Source organism: Pygoscelis adeliae, unplaced genomic scaffold (genome assembly GCF_000699105.1).
Source record: "Pygoscelis adeliae isolate BGI_AS28 unplaced genomic scaffold, ASM69910v1 Scaffold155, whole genome shotgun sequence".
NCBI lineage: Eukaryota > Metazoa > Chordata > Aves > Sphenisciformes > Spheniscidae > Pygoscelis > Pygoscelis adeliae.
This window is the reverse complement of record NW_008824932.1, coordinates 3,427,001-3,434,743: the sequence shown is the minus strand read 5'-3', so window position 1 is coordinate 3,434,743 and position 7,743 is coordinate 3,427,001. Positions and strand designations below refer to the sequence as shown.

General features: G+C 43.0%; 1 protein-coding gene across 1 annotated transcript in view; it reads right to left on the bottom strand.

Moving 5' to 3' along the window:
• Nucleotides 1–7,508, bottom strand: part of ACSL3 (acyl-CoA synthetase long-chain family member 3) — a 49,616-nt gene extending 42,108 nt beyond the window's left edge. The window contains exon 1 of the mRNA XM_009325049.1: nt 7,435–7,508. The gene's annotated coding sequence lies outside the window, so the exon portion shown is untranslated. The remainder of the gene's footprint in view (nt 1–7,434) is intronic.
• Between the last annotated feature and the right edge of the window lie 235 nt (nt 7,509–7,743).

Sequence of the window (7,743 nt, the reverse complement as noted above, 5' to 3'; positions counted from 1 at the left end):
CAGAAATAGGACTTAAACAAATGTTTCCTATGGATATAAGCATGGCACTATAAACACCGAGTTGCCAAAAGGAATGTCACCTGGAAGCCACTTACTCAGTAACTTTTCCACCTTTGTCACAGACGCACGGTCCTGTTCTCTCCAACATGAAAGCTGGCCAAAACGGTTCCTGAACTGAGCACTTTATAAGTCCAGGGAAGGCTACCAGAGAAGCAGGTTTCAGCTGCTAGTGCTTCAACCTCATTCCCCCATGTATTTACGGGCAGACAGCACTCTTTCTTTGCACTCAGAAAGTGGGGGGTGACCCACGGGGAGTCACACAAAAGCTTAAGTTACAGAAAGACTAGCAGGCTGTTTTACTGCAAACCACTTTATAAGGTTTTTATTTCTCTTGGCTGCTCTGAAATTCAAGGGACAGTGGGGAATACAATATTACAAAAGAAAGAAACAGCAAAGGAAAAAGAAAATATTTCAAATGCAGTGTTTTCCTAAAGAGCTACTTTATCTAGGTTTTATATCTACACTGCTTGCAGAAATGACTCCTTTGTTCAAAATCCAGCACTGGAATTTAAGTACAGCGTAAGGATGCCTACCCTGCTCATTTGAGTTATCATCCTATTTTCTAACCTTAGAAGTAACAGAGTATCAGGACAATCTCTCTCCTCCATCACACTGGAAAAAATATCCTTTTCTCTCTTCTTATTATTCTCTCTCTTTTTTGTAAGCAAAGCAAAGCAGGATCACTTATGAACATGCCCAACAATTGCATAACATGAAACAAATGCAAAACAAGGACTCATTAAATTAGAGGCCATTTTATTCTATGTGAAGAAGCACGGTCCTCAGCTCCAAGCCCTTATGTGTCACCCTTAAAAATAAAAGTTACAAACGCAGGTGTTGAAAGTCAGAGGACAACATCCAGCGCCCGCTGATATGGACTGGAGGGGATGAAGGGGAGGAGGTAACTAAGTCCTCACAGGAGATAATTCAAGTCAGTAGTTCAGAATCCGTATACAAATACTACGTAGGTAGATGGAGTTCTTGGCAGAAGGGAATCCTGGTTTTCCATTCAGGGAAAACAAACACACCCTTAGACTCTGATTATCTAAACACGACCAAATTATTGAAGTACCTGGCTGGGTAGAGCCTTCACCGCTAAGTTTTTAAAACAAGAACATTGACCTTTTTAAAAAAAGAAAGGTGCCATAGTACCAACAGCATTTGCAGGAATTTGGTGATTATTCTCAGGCAAAATATTTTGTCTATGTTACACAGATGGTCAGATTAGATTAATACAAGTTGAAAGTCCAGAATAAACTATTAAATATTTCTAGAAGACTAGAAATAAAATATTTCGTGTTTCATGAGCCATGAACACTTCAAAAACCAAAAGAAGTCTTGCATTTAAAAAAAAATATCCCCAAAAGAATCATGAAAGATTAAGCTTAATGATGTAATTAAAATATGTACAATTTCAACCACTGTACTCTTAGACCCTGTTATATATACATATATGCGTATATAGGTACTCTTAGGTGTATACATATCTACAGATGCACAGAAAAAAAAAGTCAGGCTAGCAGATCTCTCCATTCTTTCACACCCTGGGCCTGGCCACAACTGCATATGTGAATACATAACACAGGATGTGGACAGAGTACTTATTTTTTTTAAAATTAAACTTATTTTATTGGTAAATGACAGATTTTTGAAAACAAAAGTTGCCACAAGTTTCTTTATGAATGCCTATTTTAGTCAGCGCCCCTGATCAAAAACCCTCACACCACCTTCCAACTCCCACTAACACCTTGGCTTTGTGGCTGGGACACTCACGCACGAGCTCACCGCCCTGCTACGCTTGATTGGAAAGCGGATTTGTACCTTGTTCTTGAAAGTATTGCATGTTACCAGGTTAAGCTATTTGTGCAGATTGTAAGAGAACTATATAAAAACCTCCATAAGCATCTTCCTTCCCCCAAGGGGGGGGGGAAATAAAATAAAATCTACATGGTTATCAGCACTGCAGAACTGGAAAATATTTTCTAGGCATCTCAAAGCCGTCCATTAGGAAAATCATTTCTCTAGTCACAGCTTCCCTAGAACAATACAGTGCAGCAATACTTCATCAAAACAATTAAACTGCAGCTATAAATAACTGACAAGCCCTGGCGACAGAACTTTCCAAGTAGTTTGTGGACTTACTGCTGCGGAACAGACTGACCCCGCGTTTTGCCACATCGACAATCACGCTCCCTGCCTGAGCATTACTGGGACCGCTGTCTCCCTCCTATGCCTGTTCCCTTACCTCCCTCCTCTTCAGCACTCACCAAACATGTAAGTTCTTACAAAATCTGCAGACGAAAAAAGCAGATGCATCTCTCTATGTAACCACTTAAATCCTCCTGCAAAGCCATCACCTCCTGCTTCTCCCGTTCCCTTCTGCCTTTCTCCATACCCACATACTTCAAACACAAGACTACAGACATCCTCTTTACCAAACACAAATTACACACACATCTAACTTTTAAGAACTAACCATACGTGCTCCACTTCCCACATTTTTCATAGGTTCTCACAGAATGAGACCATAAACTTTGATTTTAATAATGCTTTGGTGAAACAACCACAGACCATGCTCCACTGTTTCACAGACTATATTCTGATACTGTCTTAAAACTTTGGTTGGTAGAAATCATCCTGTATGTCCGATCCAATAAACCTTATGTCATCATGCATGCTGATGTATGATACTGCACAAATTGCTCTGAAGTCTTCTGGTCAAGAAGCAAAGAACCCATGCAAAACCTTCCTGCAGCTGGTCGAGGTTTCTCACACGTCTCAGTAGTCAACCTGAACAAAGTGAGGCATGTTCCATATCCTTTCCCAGACAGCAGTAAGGGAAAGGCAGAAGTGTCTTTCCTCTAAAGATGCAGAAAAACTGTTTTTATGTAGCGTTCAGTTCACAGGATCCTTATGAGTTTATCACAGGAGGAGAGAATGTTCTACATGGACAGTAACGTAACACAGCAAATAGATGGGGAGCTGGATCTGGCAGTGCAGTGCTACTGCTCTTCTGCTGCTTAATCTTCAGCAAGTCACTTCTAATCTTTATTACCTATTTTCCCCTTCCAGGTCTCATACCGGTTTCATCTAGTACATACAAGCACTCAGGGTAAGAACGATACTTACACAGTACCTGAAAAAACAAAGCACTAGGTTTCCAATTTTTAAGTGAAGTGGGAAAAGGCTTGCAGTTTGTTATTGCTGTTTTCCACTATCAATAGTGAAAATCCCTAAGTCAGTAACTTCCGATAATCCTATCTTTCCTGCTTTTCAGGAAACTCTTAAAACTTGAGAAGCCAGCTTGTCCCATTTCAGATATTGTAATTAACTAGCACATCTTTGTAATTAGCAAGACTCATGAACGCTGAGAGAAACATGACTTCCCAATGCAAATGTCCTGACAAACTGCCGCCGCCGCCTCCTCCTCCAAGATTAGAGACACTAAGTCAGCACCTTGACTGCCCGTGAGCTGCAGGCTGCCTTAAGGAACGAGAGGACACACGTGTGAGTAATTCCTTCCCAAAGATCAGTAAAGACTGTTGCAAGTTCTGAAACGGGCTGAGTCTATAACTATTTTGAACTTTGAACAACTTTTCTCTAACTGACTTAGAAGGTGATAGAGAAAGAGATTTGAGCTTCATTCAGAGAGCTGCACTTTTTCCCCCCCCTATAGTCCTGGATTTAGTAATAGCCATTCAGGAGGTGTGATTAGGATACGGCCCTGTCCAGGTCATCTCCTTCAACAACCTCGAAATCATTAGATCCCAATCCGTATCTCGAAGCAAAGTACTGAAACTTTTGAGAGCCCTTCAGGCCCTACTACATGGCAAACCCTGATGTAGATCAGGATCTCAGGATGAAGAGCAGTTCTTCTAACTCTAACTGCACAATTAAACAAATAAAGCCTTAAGCTGCTTAAGATTGGCTTGAGTGCTTCCTATATTCCTCCAAGTATGGTGAGTAAACCTGCACTGCCACACCACATGCAGTCCTCAATAAGCTGGGTCAGAAACTTCCGCTGCAACTGCTCCATGGGCAGAAACTAAACAGAGCCACAGGATAATTCAGGTGGAAAAGGACCTCAGGGGGCCTCTGGTTCAGCCTCCAGCTCCAAGCAGGGTCACCCATGAGATCACACCTGCTTTCTCAGGGCTTTATCCAGTTGGATCTTGAAAACCTTCATGGAAGGAGACTGCACAACCTCTCTGGGCAGCAAGTCCCACTGCTCGACTGGTCTCACGGTGAAAAATGCCTTAATAGGCACAGACCGCTCTGAATTAAGTTCATGCCTGCTACGGCGCATGGCTACCTCTTGTCCTCCCACCACGCACCGCTGGGAAGGACCTGGCTTTGCTCTCTCTTGAAAACCTCCCCAAAGATGCTGGAAGGGCCCCCCAAGCCTCTTCTCCAGGCTCAACAACAGGCACACCTCCCTCTGCCTCGCCTCACAAGGCAAAAGCTCACACCTCAAGACAATCTCGTAGCTCTTCACTGAATTCACCCCAGTTTACCAACACTTCCCTTGTCCTGGGGGGTGGTACAACTGGATCCTGTATTCTGGATGTGGTCTAACGAGTTGCAAGTGGAAGGGGATAATCGCTTCACTTGACCTACCGGCTGTGCTGCTGTTAATACAGGGCACACGGCTGCCTTGTGCTCGGCTGGCTGTCCACCACGACCCCCAGGGCCTTCTCAGCGGAGCTGTTCCCCAGCCAGGCTGGCCCCAGGCTGTGCTGGTGCAAGGGTTTACTCCTGCCAGGAAACAAAACCAGGAAGCCCCCACCCTTAAATAGCTGGTTAAATGGTAAATTTGCTTAGTAATCAGCAGCAGATGAAATGGATAGAAATTGAAGCCAAGTCTTCTTAGTGTTAATACACCTTACTTAGTACTACTAAGTCGCATCTTAGGGCCATATTCAGATGGCCTAAATTCCACATAAATCCTTCTGCCTCCTATTTCTTATTAGCTGGCTTTCAGGCAGCTCCCCGTTCAGCATCTTACATAAATTCTCGGAATTGCTCTCCAAAACACCTACATTTCTCCACTGACTGAGAAAAGGGGCTTGAGTGGAATTCAGGCCACCTGAAGTCTTTAGTCTTTAAGGCCCGGTAACGTCGCAGCATCAGACTGCATTATTCCTTTGGTTTTGTCACCACAGCAGTAAGTAGCAGCTTGTTTGTCAGGACAGGTTTTAGTTTAGTTGCTCTTCCACTGGAACATATATTTTTAAAGAAAATGTAGATTTCTAAACAATTCAGGATTCAGTTCTTCCTGCTACCTTCTGGAAATCTGCTCCATAGCTGGATCTCCTTGAACACGAATGCTTTACCCACAGTTCTCTCGCATTTTGTCCTGAGCCATGTGTGCTGCTTTGTTCCAGACGTCTTGACGATTCACTGATAAAAATTTCGTCCTTAGTATGATTGTGGCTCAAACCATTCACCGCTCTACAGAAAGGAGGAATAAAAGCCCTACATTGGAACTAAATGTGGGCTGGGGGAATCAATGGCTTAAATGCTCACCAGCTCAGCAAGAGCACGCCATGCTTTAAGTCAAGCATGAAGACATTTCCTCTAGTTCTTCAAAGACTATCAGTTTTCCAATAAATACCATTCCAATTTTCTGAGGCTTCAGGCTGAACCAGATCTCTTCATAAATTACTTCTCACAGGCATTATGGTTTTATAACAGTGTTGTAAATTGAAAACTTACACACACCAGCATACCCTGCCCAACACGCTCTAGTCAGCGGTCTCACGTAATCAGGATCCTCCAACCAAAAGAGGGGGAGCGGGGAAGATGGGAACGACCCATCAACACTTCTGAAAAGAGGAACCAGATTCAACGCACCACAGTCCCGACACCTCGCTTCAGGACATTAATAGTGCTTTTGTCAAAGCTCCAGAGCACTCCAGATGCACAGGTACGGACAGCCTACCCTTGTCCACAAGCTGTACGCTAGATCTCTCTCAAAATATCACAGTACACCAACAGATACACGACCGCAAAATATACAGAATATTGAGGCAGAGGTTTACTGTCTTCACGATTACTTTGAGTGCAATGGGACACCTGGAGATGGCACAACTTTCAGAACCAACTGACAGCTTACTGAGGATCAAACAGGCTATTTTAGAATACATTCGGCAGGTTTGCTTCCTTGCAAGGGATTCCGTTTCCATTAGTAAGAAGCTTGCTTTCCTGACCAGCCAATAGGGACCGGATCCATACCACAGGCTGAACGTGTTCTGTGTTTCAGAAGTCTTGACCACAGAGATCAGCAGACCCATCAGATTCACTCGTCAGCCAGCCATCAAAACTGAACAGATAAAGCATGAAATTTGGACCTACCTCCTGCTCCTAGGGACTAACAATAACAAACGTGCTGAACAACTACAAAGAAAATTAAGTCCTTCAGTCACAACGTTTAGCTTCAGCCGTTCCTGAAGCATAAATCCACAGGACAAGGAGGAATTACCAGGCTTAACAACGTCTTTCCTTAATTTTTCAAAGCACACAGCACAGGCAAATACAATCAGATGTGCTTGCTCTCTCAGTGGTGCAGACAGTTAGGAGTATCAAGTCTTTATGAGTGCACCCAGACGATTATCTTTCTCTTAGGACATAATTAAGACCTGGTAATGCATCTGCCATTTCTGACTTTTACTTTTTACTCTCGGGGTGGGTGGACACGAAGTCATATGCCACAGTCAATTTTTGCACAACGAGATGCTAAGTCCACTCTGGAGAAAGACTATTTCTACAGCAGAACGTAACCAGACGAAAATCCCGTTAAGCCTTTTTGGTTTCATTTTGTGCTTTTTCTTTACATGATGCTTAGAACAATATAATAAAAAAACTTCATGTCAACTCAAATATTCCTTAAGACTTCTACAGTACTCCAAAATATTTTGAGTAAAAATGAGTGCCCTTACCCTTAACAGGCTTTTAAAAGTACTCAAAATAATCTACCATCGGTTTTACTGTTTTTCACAAATTCTGTATCGATAACGGCACTTTTCAAGTTAGAGAATGAGGTTATTTAAATACAAGAATTTCACGTTTGGTGTTATCAAATCCATAGGCCAAAAAAAGCCATGTTCTAGAATCCGGTACTTCTAAATGAAATGCAGTACTTCTCATTTAAGAAAATTATATACCAGTTGTTCTACATAATTATTACATGTTTTGTGGGGGTTATTTCTTCAGCAAGTTAAGAAAAAAAAAAAATCTAGCAGTGCTCATAAACTACCTTACAACTATTTTTATTCAAGTCACCGTTTTAATTTTCCTGAAGGCTACTGTTTGCTTATTTCCCAAAGATTTTGTATGGGTCCCACAAACCGAACCTCACGCCGTTTACGGAACTACCTGAAATAACCTTTCAACGCTCGCTCCTCTCCCGTACACTTCGAGGGAAGAATGTTCCTCTGCTCCCTCTCCCGAGCGAGCCCGCGAAGGGAACGTACCTCAGCACTAAACCTAGCATCAAACCCCTAGAAATCAGGATGAAAACAGGAAAATACGACTGGGAAGCCTGACCCGCGCCTCCTTCAGCTGTGCTGGTTTCACACTTACAGACCACGAGCTGCACGTCGAGACCGAGAACTACGCGCAAACGCACTTTCGGCACCAAACCCCAAGATTTGGGACAGCCCCACGAAGCGGCTGGGACACGGC